The following is an 8,278-nucleotide window of genomic DNA, read 5'->3' as shown; positions in this document are numbered from 1 at the left end:
TCCCTCAGCCCTGACATAGTGAAATGTCATTTTGCCTGTACCGCTGAAGTGTATGTGTCTGCAATTACCTTGTGAGCATTCCTTCTTTGTAAGAAGAGGTACCTACAAGCATCACAAAAGGAGGCGGCTGGGGAGGAAAGAGTGGCTCAATAAAATTCTCCTTCTCTTTCAGGTAAAATCAGCAATGTCATAATGAGCCCTTGGACACTCTAACTTGATTGGTTCCATTGCTGATGAAACAGTTTGGGTTTTCGTATTACTCCATATATCATGATGACCAACAGCAGGCCTGACTCTCTCCTTGTACATGGGATTTCTTGTACCTTTTCCTGAGTTCTCCCTTGAGCAATTGATACAGAAAAAAAATGCTTTCTGCTCATGCCATCTCATGCCTGGTTTTTGCCCTTCATCTGACTAGCCAAGATCCAAGGTCCAAACGGTGCAAAATGGAAATACGGTCTTGCTGAAATTCCACCTATACCACACACCCACCTCTTGTCTGTCTGCAGCCTCCAGCAGGATGGTCACCAATAGCAAAACCAACATGAGTGAAAGAGAGACTGAGGTCTAGAGGTGGAGTGACCAGTAGGTAAATGACACCAGGTTGTAGGGGAGTTGGGTTAGCAGTAAGTAGAAAGAAACTGAGTTAAGAAGATTGATTATATCCTGAATTTGCATAATGCAATGCAGAAATACACTGCAGAAAGTTATGCAGTAGTTTAGTTTTGAAATTTCTCTCTTACACTTTTATTAGTTGAAGACCGGTGGCTTTGTACGATGAAGTGACTGCATCAGTGGACAAAGGAAGGGCAACTGATGTTGTCTGCCTGTATTTGCACGAGGTCTTTGACATGGTTCTGCATCACATCCTTATCTCTAAATTGGAGAGATACAGATTTGAAGGCTGGACTATTTGGTGGATAAAGAATTGGTTAGATGGTTGCACCCAGAAGGTTGTGGTCAACAGCTCTATGTCTGTGTGGAGGCTGGTCACAAGTGGTGTCCCCCAGGGGTCTGTCTTGGGACTGGTGTTCATCAATGTCTTCATCAGTGACCAAGATAGTGAGATCCAGTGTACCTTCAGCAAGTTTGCTGATGACACCGAGCTGAGTAGTGCAGTTGACACAATAGAAGGGAGGGACGCCATCCAAAGGGACCTGAATAGGCTCAAAAGGTGGGCCCACGTGAACCTAATGAGGTTCAACAAGGCCGGGTACAAGGTGTTACATTTGGTTCGTGGCAATCCCAGACTGGGAAGAGAGCTCCTAGAGAGCAACTGTGCAGAAAAAGAATAGGGGGTCTTGATGGATGAAAAGCTGGATATGAGCCAGCAATGTGCTCTTGCAGCCTGGAAATCCAACAGTACTCTGGACTGCATCAAGAGAGGAGTGACCAGCAGGGCATGAGAGGGGATTGTCTCCCTCTATTCTGCCCTCGTGAGGCCCCATCTGGAATACTGCATCCAGGCCTGGGGCCCCCAGCACAAGAAAGATGTGGATCTGTTGGAGCGGGTCCGAGGAGGGCCGTGAAGATGATCGAAGTGTTGGAGTACCTCTCCTGTGAAGAAAGGTTGAGGGAGTTGAGCTTGTTTAGTTTGGCGAAGAGAAGGCTCCAGGGAGACATCATTGCGGCTTTCCGGTACCTGAGGGGAGCTTACACATAGGAGCATAGGAGGGAGACTGACTTTTTACACTGTCTGATAGTGATAGCACAAGAGGGAACAGCTTTGAACTAAAAGAGGGGCGATTTACGTTGGATGTTAGGTGGAGATTCTTTACTCAGAGAGTGATTTGGCACTGGAACAGGTTACCCAGAGAAGCTGTGGATGCCCCATTGCTGGAGGTGTTCAAGGCCAGGTCGAATGGAGCCCTGGGCATACTGATCTCATGAGTGGCAATACTGCCCATGGCTGGGTGGCTGGAACTAGATGACAAGCTAAGCCATTCTATGATTCTCTGACTTAACAAGAAGGTGTCCAATAGAAGGTCTAGGGAGTAAGGTCACTAAGGTTGCACCCATTCAGTTCCAACTGAAAAGTTACCAGAGGCACTGGTTTAAGTTCAGCCACAGCTGAACTTAAAAATTGGAGTAGCACAGCTGAAGGGAGACAAGAGTGGAGCAGTCCTGGAGGGGCCTGTGTTACAGGTTTGCACTATGCAATTCAGTAGAGTGAACAACCAATTGCCTGCATCAAAGTGATCAGTGAGAGGCCTGCTGTATTTGGCCTCATGTGTCATTTAGCCGTCCTCAGTCACACTTCAATTAAGAGCTGACAATGCCAGCTAGGTTTGTCCATATCACTAGCAGTGCAAGGTGTTTCATTGCCTCATTTTCCTCAGAAGGGGCCCAAAGAAAAGTCACGTTTGTTCAGCACAGGCTGTATTTGGGGAGGATCAGGTAAGCCAGATGGCAATGTCAGTGATGGATGGTACAGATATCATAAGGCTATGCCTGAATATCCTAACTGGGAAAGCCAAGCTGCGCTGTACCTCATTGAGATATTGACTATTGCAGCAGTTGCTTTACACTGTTCAATTGGCTGTGTAATTGCTTTCACAAATTAAACAAAAACAATGGTGAAAATATGTAAAATGTCACCTGGACTGAATTGTGGTTCAGATCCCCAGTGAAAATGAGTCTGGCAGCTTCCCCTCACTTCTTATCTGCTCAGTTTCAGCCTGAATGCCCTTCTGCTCGACAGCCGAGGTTGGTGCTGCAGGTCGGGTTTTGATGTGTTATTGGTTCTGCGGTATGAGAAGCCCTACTTACCCGGCACAGGCTGGGGTTATTAGCCCCCTGTTTTCTAAGTCTTCCCAGTCAACCCATGCCTTGTCTGATTTTTGGTTGGCTATGGTTGCTATCCTGGGTTTTTCTACTTTGCAGGGCAAACATGCAATGCTGCAGTTTCCTCTTGACCTTCCAGGTATTTATACAAACCGGGGGAAGATCTCCTTGAGAGCAGCCCTGCGGAGAGGGACTTGGGGGTCCTGGTGGACGAGAAGCTGGACATGAGCCAGCAGCGTGTGCTGGCAGCCCGGAAGGCCAACTATGTTCTGTTCTGGGCTGCATTAAAAGAGGAGTGGCCAGCAGGGAGAGGGAGGTGGTGGTCCCCCTCTACTCAGCTCTTGTGAGGCCCCATCTGGAGTACTGCGTCCAGGCCTGGGGCCCCCAGCTCAAGAAAGACGTGGAGCTCTTGGAACGGGTCCAGAGGAGGGCGACTAAGATGATCAGAGGGATTGAGCACCTCTCCTATGAGCAAAGGTTGAGGGAACTGGGCTTGTTTAGTTTGGAGAAGAGAAGGCTCCAGGGAGACCTCATTGTGGCCTTCCAATACTTGAAGGGAGCGTATAAACAGGAGGGGGAACGATTATTTGCGAGGGTGGATAGCAATAGGGCAAGGGGGAAGGGTTTTAAACTGAGACAGGGGAGATGTAGGTTAGATATTAGGAGGAATTTTTTCACAGAAGGTTGCCTAGGGGGGTTGTGGATGCCCCATCCCTGGAGGTGTTCAAGGCCAGACTGGACGTGGCTCTGGGCAGCCTGGTCTAGTGGTTGGCGACCCTGCACTCAGCAGGGGGGTTGAAACTTGATGATCTATGAGGTCCTTTTCAACCCAGGCCATTCTATGATTCTATGACCTTACGCTTCTTTCCTTGTAGCATTTAGCCCTCTAAATATGGCAGTTGTTCATCTAGTGAAGGCAACTGAAGGAATGAGAAAGAGCCACATCCTGCAACTGCAAAATGCCAAAACAGCAGGTCCCGGGCATGCTGACTTTTCCTCTGCAGGCAGCACTCAATGTGGGCATGCCCTTCTCTATCCCCCATGCTCCTTGGGCAGCAGCTAGAGAGAATTAGCCAGCCAAGGCTCAACCAGGCAAATCTGCATTTCAGTTTCTTTCCATTGGACATTTGTGGAGGTTGGACTTATCTTCAGTTTCTCTCCTTTTCCAGCCTGTTTATGTCACTTGATGTAGTCACCTGTGTTTGGGAGCAGTGTGGAGCTACTGCATCCAACAAAGAGCATCAAGAAACATCATGACCCTACACACAGTAAGTGCAGCTGCAATGATCCTTCTCACAGGTTTTCAAGAATGGAGGTTAACTTCGTCTGCTCTTGAAGAGGGGAGGCTGGTAAAATCTGATGTCTGTGCTCCCTTGGAGATGGTGATTATTCTCACATCTTGCCTTTGACAATGGGTGAGAAGAAGACCTCTGTCCAACATCAACCTCCGTCTGGTCCTGGAGTCACAGAGTGGCCTGTTTTTTTTCTTCCTTAAATGATTTAGATGGGAGATCTTTTTTAAAGTATTGAATATGACTGTTTCAGCAACACTCTTGACAGCCAAAATGCTTTTAAATGTCAATTAGTGTGTATCCTGAAGAGCATGGATGGTTGTGAGTTAGCTGTCTTGGTCTTGGTTTTGGTTGACAGTGCTTCATGTAGAAAAGTAAAATGAGATCTCTGCATTTGGTCTAAGGAGCAGAGTAACCCAGATGGCTATAATACAGTATGTCCTCCTGGTAAAACTGAGCCTCAGTACCATCAAGAATCTGAGTTGCCACAGCTGAAATCACAGCCACAAAGATGCAGTGTTTTCTGTCAGACAGGCTGGAGGAGCCCATGTTTCTCATCGGATAGATATAGTCATGCTTTTTAATACTTTTTAGTAATTTGCAAAATTATGATAAGCTCTGCAAGGCCATTTAAAATGGATAATCTTCTCGCGGTATTAAGGATTAAAATGGGTCTGCCTTGAATGCCTTAATGGGCCCCTCACAGGCTATTCAGTGTTGTCAAAAGGTGATTTTAAGAGTTTGTAATAAATATGTTCCTTTGGGGAAGATTAGGAAATGGGGTGGGATTTGCCATCCTTCTGCTACCTTCAAATTGCTGTGCTCTAACTGAATTAATTTCCGTAGGTCTTCCTTGAACTCCAGAGTGCCAGTTCACTTCTGATCTATTGTTCAGTGAAGAGGTTTGTCCTTAGGGGGAAATGTTTGCTCCAAGAGCTAGGGCTATTTAGTATTTGATTATCAGCCTAGGAGAAATTAGTCAAATAAGGCTCTGGCTTAGTGAACACTTATGTGTATGTTTAACCTTCCATTCCTGAAGAGTCCTTTAGATTTCAAAGTGCAATAAAATAAAGTGTGCCAACAGAAATCTTATGGGGACCAGGGACTATGAGAGCTATTTGTTCTCAAAGCAGCATTGGCTGGCTTTATTCAGAAAGCTTTCCTCAAGCTAGCTGTGCTTATCCTGTTTAGTGTTCATCTCCTTAGCTTTGTTGCAATCCCAGCCTCCATTCATGCAATCATTCCCTCAGAAAGGAGAGAAGGAACGGTTTAGCAAGAAGCTTAGGATAAACATAAAAATAAATGATTTTGGTGACTGCTGTGTCTGTTAAGATCCCTCTTAAGCAGGTAACAGAGGATAAATTATTCCTTCTTATTGTGTTCTAGCCTTAAAAGGGCTGGGCCTGAAATTACTGGGAGATTTGGTATTTAAGAGAAACCAGATAAAATTAGTGGAAATACCCTCCTTAAGCATTCATTTGTCATTTCACAGTGTTCCATATTGACTAAGTCCATGTCCTTGGGCAACCAAGTTGTCAGAGTGGTACAAAAACTGCCGTAATTATCCTTCTCTGCAATCTGTCTGAGGTCTCTCTTTATATATAAATACTGTTGTATGCTAGTTAATGGATTTGAAGTATGATTATGAAACTTTCACATTTTCCAAAAAGTTGATGGATAAACAGTTTCTTATGGAGCCCAGCAGATAACATACCACCTACTGCGAGTGTCCTTCTAGCAATTAGCATTACTGCTATTTCTGGCTGCCTAAAATCAGCTTGAACAACTGAAACTTACTAATTTGTTGGGAACAGTTTTAGAGAGTGAAGTGATTTCTTTTGGTTTTGCCAAATGTATTTGATCTCTACTATTTCTAAAGCAGTCTTTTACCCCCTTAGCTACCCATCTGCCTGAACTTTGTGATCTGGAGCCAGCATTTCCGGCAATTTCATGTTGACCGACTTTCAATTATTCTGCCTGCTGAGACACTGAGAACACATTAAGACTGAGATGCTCCAAGTTTTCTCAGGCTTTGAGTGCAGTCTGGAGGCCTCAGCTCATGCATAGTGCTGTGGAAAGTAACAACAGTATTAGTACACCACTGAAAGATTTCTTATTACTGCAAGCTTCCTGCAGTGACGTGTATGTGAACACAGAATACTCAACACTTTGCTCTAGCTTTCTTGACTAACATTATTTTATGTTAATGTAGTCTGAATAGATCTTGAATGCAGGATGTTTGATTTCTCATTTTGATAAAGCACACGATGACCCAAAAAAACCAACACAAGAGGTAATACAAGAAGGGAAAATATGAATATAATAATTTGTACTAACCACACAATCTGATGACTTGAGAAATTGTTGCCTATGTATCCAACTCACATTGATTTTGATTAAAAAATAATCATAACTAGAAGTTAGTGGCCAGAAAATATATTGAATTGATCTAGTGACCCTCTCAAGGAATAACTGAGGGAGGGGGGTCTATGGGACTGCCACTGTGCTAACCCCATACTGCTGGTCTTCCCAGTGTGCACAAAAGCAGGAAAACATGATTAGGCGTGGCAAACAACCCTGTCCCAGCTATGGCTTCATCTGCTCCTTTTATTGTGACTGTCCCCAACTATCTAATCCCAATTTAACAGCCTGAAGGTGCACTCTTCCTAAATTTCAGGTTTTAGATTTTGAGTCAAAAGAGTCAAAGTTACTACAGTTAGTGCTTGGACCTCAACTATGGGGTTAAACTCTGACTCAATAAATTAAAGTGGGCAAGTGATCCTATTGCCTTCTGCATTTCACACCCTTAAAGTTAATCCTGTTTTTAGACATGTTGGTGAATCAGCCAAACATCCTACTACTGAAAATGAAATTTTACTTTGACAACATGAATAATTCTGTTAGCCTCTGTGAGTCTATTCATGCTTAAGCAACAGAACCAACATTTGAACACCAGGACCTTGCAGATCAGACAATAAAGTGGAAAACTCCACTGAGAAATATACTACTTTTAATTTTGCCCTACAGTACATAGGTATTTAGATATTTTTGCCTGCAGAACCATGCTGGGCTATTGAAGGGACATGTGGAATCTGAAACATTTACGGTGCAAACATCATGTTAGCATTCTCCTACACAAGAGATGATGAAACTTCCTAAGATGAGAGCCTGGGTAAATATGTGTTATGCATCAGCTAGGCAAACAGATGAGGGAATGTTGTTTTTAGAAGCTCCAGATGATGGCCATGATCCTGTAATGCGATTATTGTGAGAAGAGACATACACTCATCTGCAGTCCAACTAATTTATCCTTTGCAGATCCACTGCAGGACCAAGCCACCAATTCTGCACAGCCACCAGTGCTGTCTGGGATTCAGGAAAACTGAGAAATCTGAAAAGGCTGAAACTGTTGCCCTGAGGGAGAGGAAAATGCCCCAGAAGACCAGGAACCCTTCCATCTATGCTAAGAGAATACTTATTAAATTAAACATCTCATGCCTGCGTAGCAGCAGCTTGTATCTCTTAATGTGCAAAATCCCTGCACAAAGTTAGTCTCTGCACAAAGAACCTGTCTTAAAACCCTTCAGACTGAGAGGTGGCCCTTCCTCTGGGATCCATCTCCTCCTGGCCATCGAAGGTCACTTCAGCAAAGGTCATTTCCTAAAGAGTTATCTTCTTTACAGAAAACACTTGCAGCAGCAGAGTGAATGCCAGTGTCAAGCCTGGTGCCATAGTCAAAGAAAGGGAAGTGCCCTGCCGCTGTGAGATAAACCTCCTCCAACCCCAGGTAAAAAAACAAACAAAAACAATTAGAGCTTCCGGTACTCAAAGCTAACTATTAACAAACCTGCTCTTTTCCAGAAGTAGCTTGTATGTGCATATGTATCTATAAAAGAAAACCAAAGAAAATTTCCTCCATAAATTGTAATGGCTTATTCTGTATTCATATTAATACTTACTTTAAACCTTGATGTCTAGCTCTTCATGAGCATTCCTGTCTAGAGAAATTAATTTATACTTTGTTCTGAAAGCGTATCAGCAAATGGGCATTGATGCTGATAGCCATTTATTGCTCCGGCAGTGAGGTTAAACAGCTTGTGCTTTTAACTGCATGGTACAAAAGATATAAAACTATTTGCTTGAGATATTAATCCAGGATGACCTGATATAACATGACAGTAAAAGAGCTTTTCCCAAAGAAG

At 44.0% G+C, this 8,278-nt stretch overlaps 1 long non-coding RNA gene across 1 annotated transcript; it reads left to right on the top strand.

The window, feature by feature from the left end:
• Positions 1,995 to 7,599, top strand: LOC110400337. The gene is made up of 3 exons (XR_002439759.1): positions 1,995 to 2,145; positions 3,954 to 4,052; positions 7,395 to 7,599. It is a non-coding gene; the product is annotated as an uncharacterized LOC110400337 (long non-coding RNA).

This window comes from Numida meleagris, chromosome 5 (assembly GCF_002078875.1).
Source record: "Numida meleagris isolate 19003 breed g44 Domestic line chromosome 5, NumMel1.0, whole genome shotgun sequence".
Lineage (NCBI taxonomy): Eukaryota > Metazoa > Chordata > Aves > Galliformes > Numididae > Numida > Numida meleagris.
This window is presented reverse-complemented; position numbering and strand designations above follow the sequence as displayed.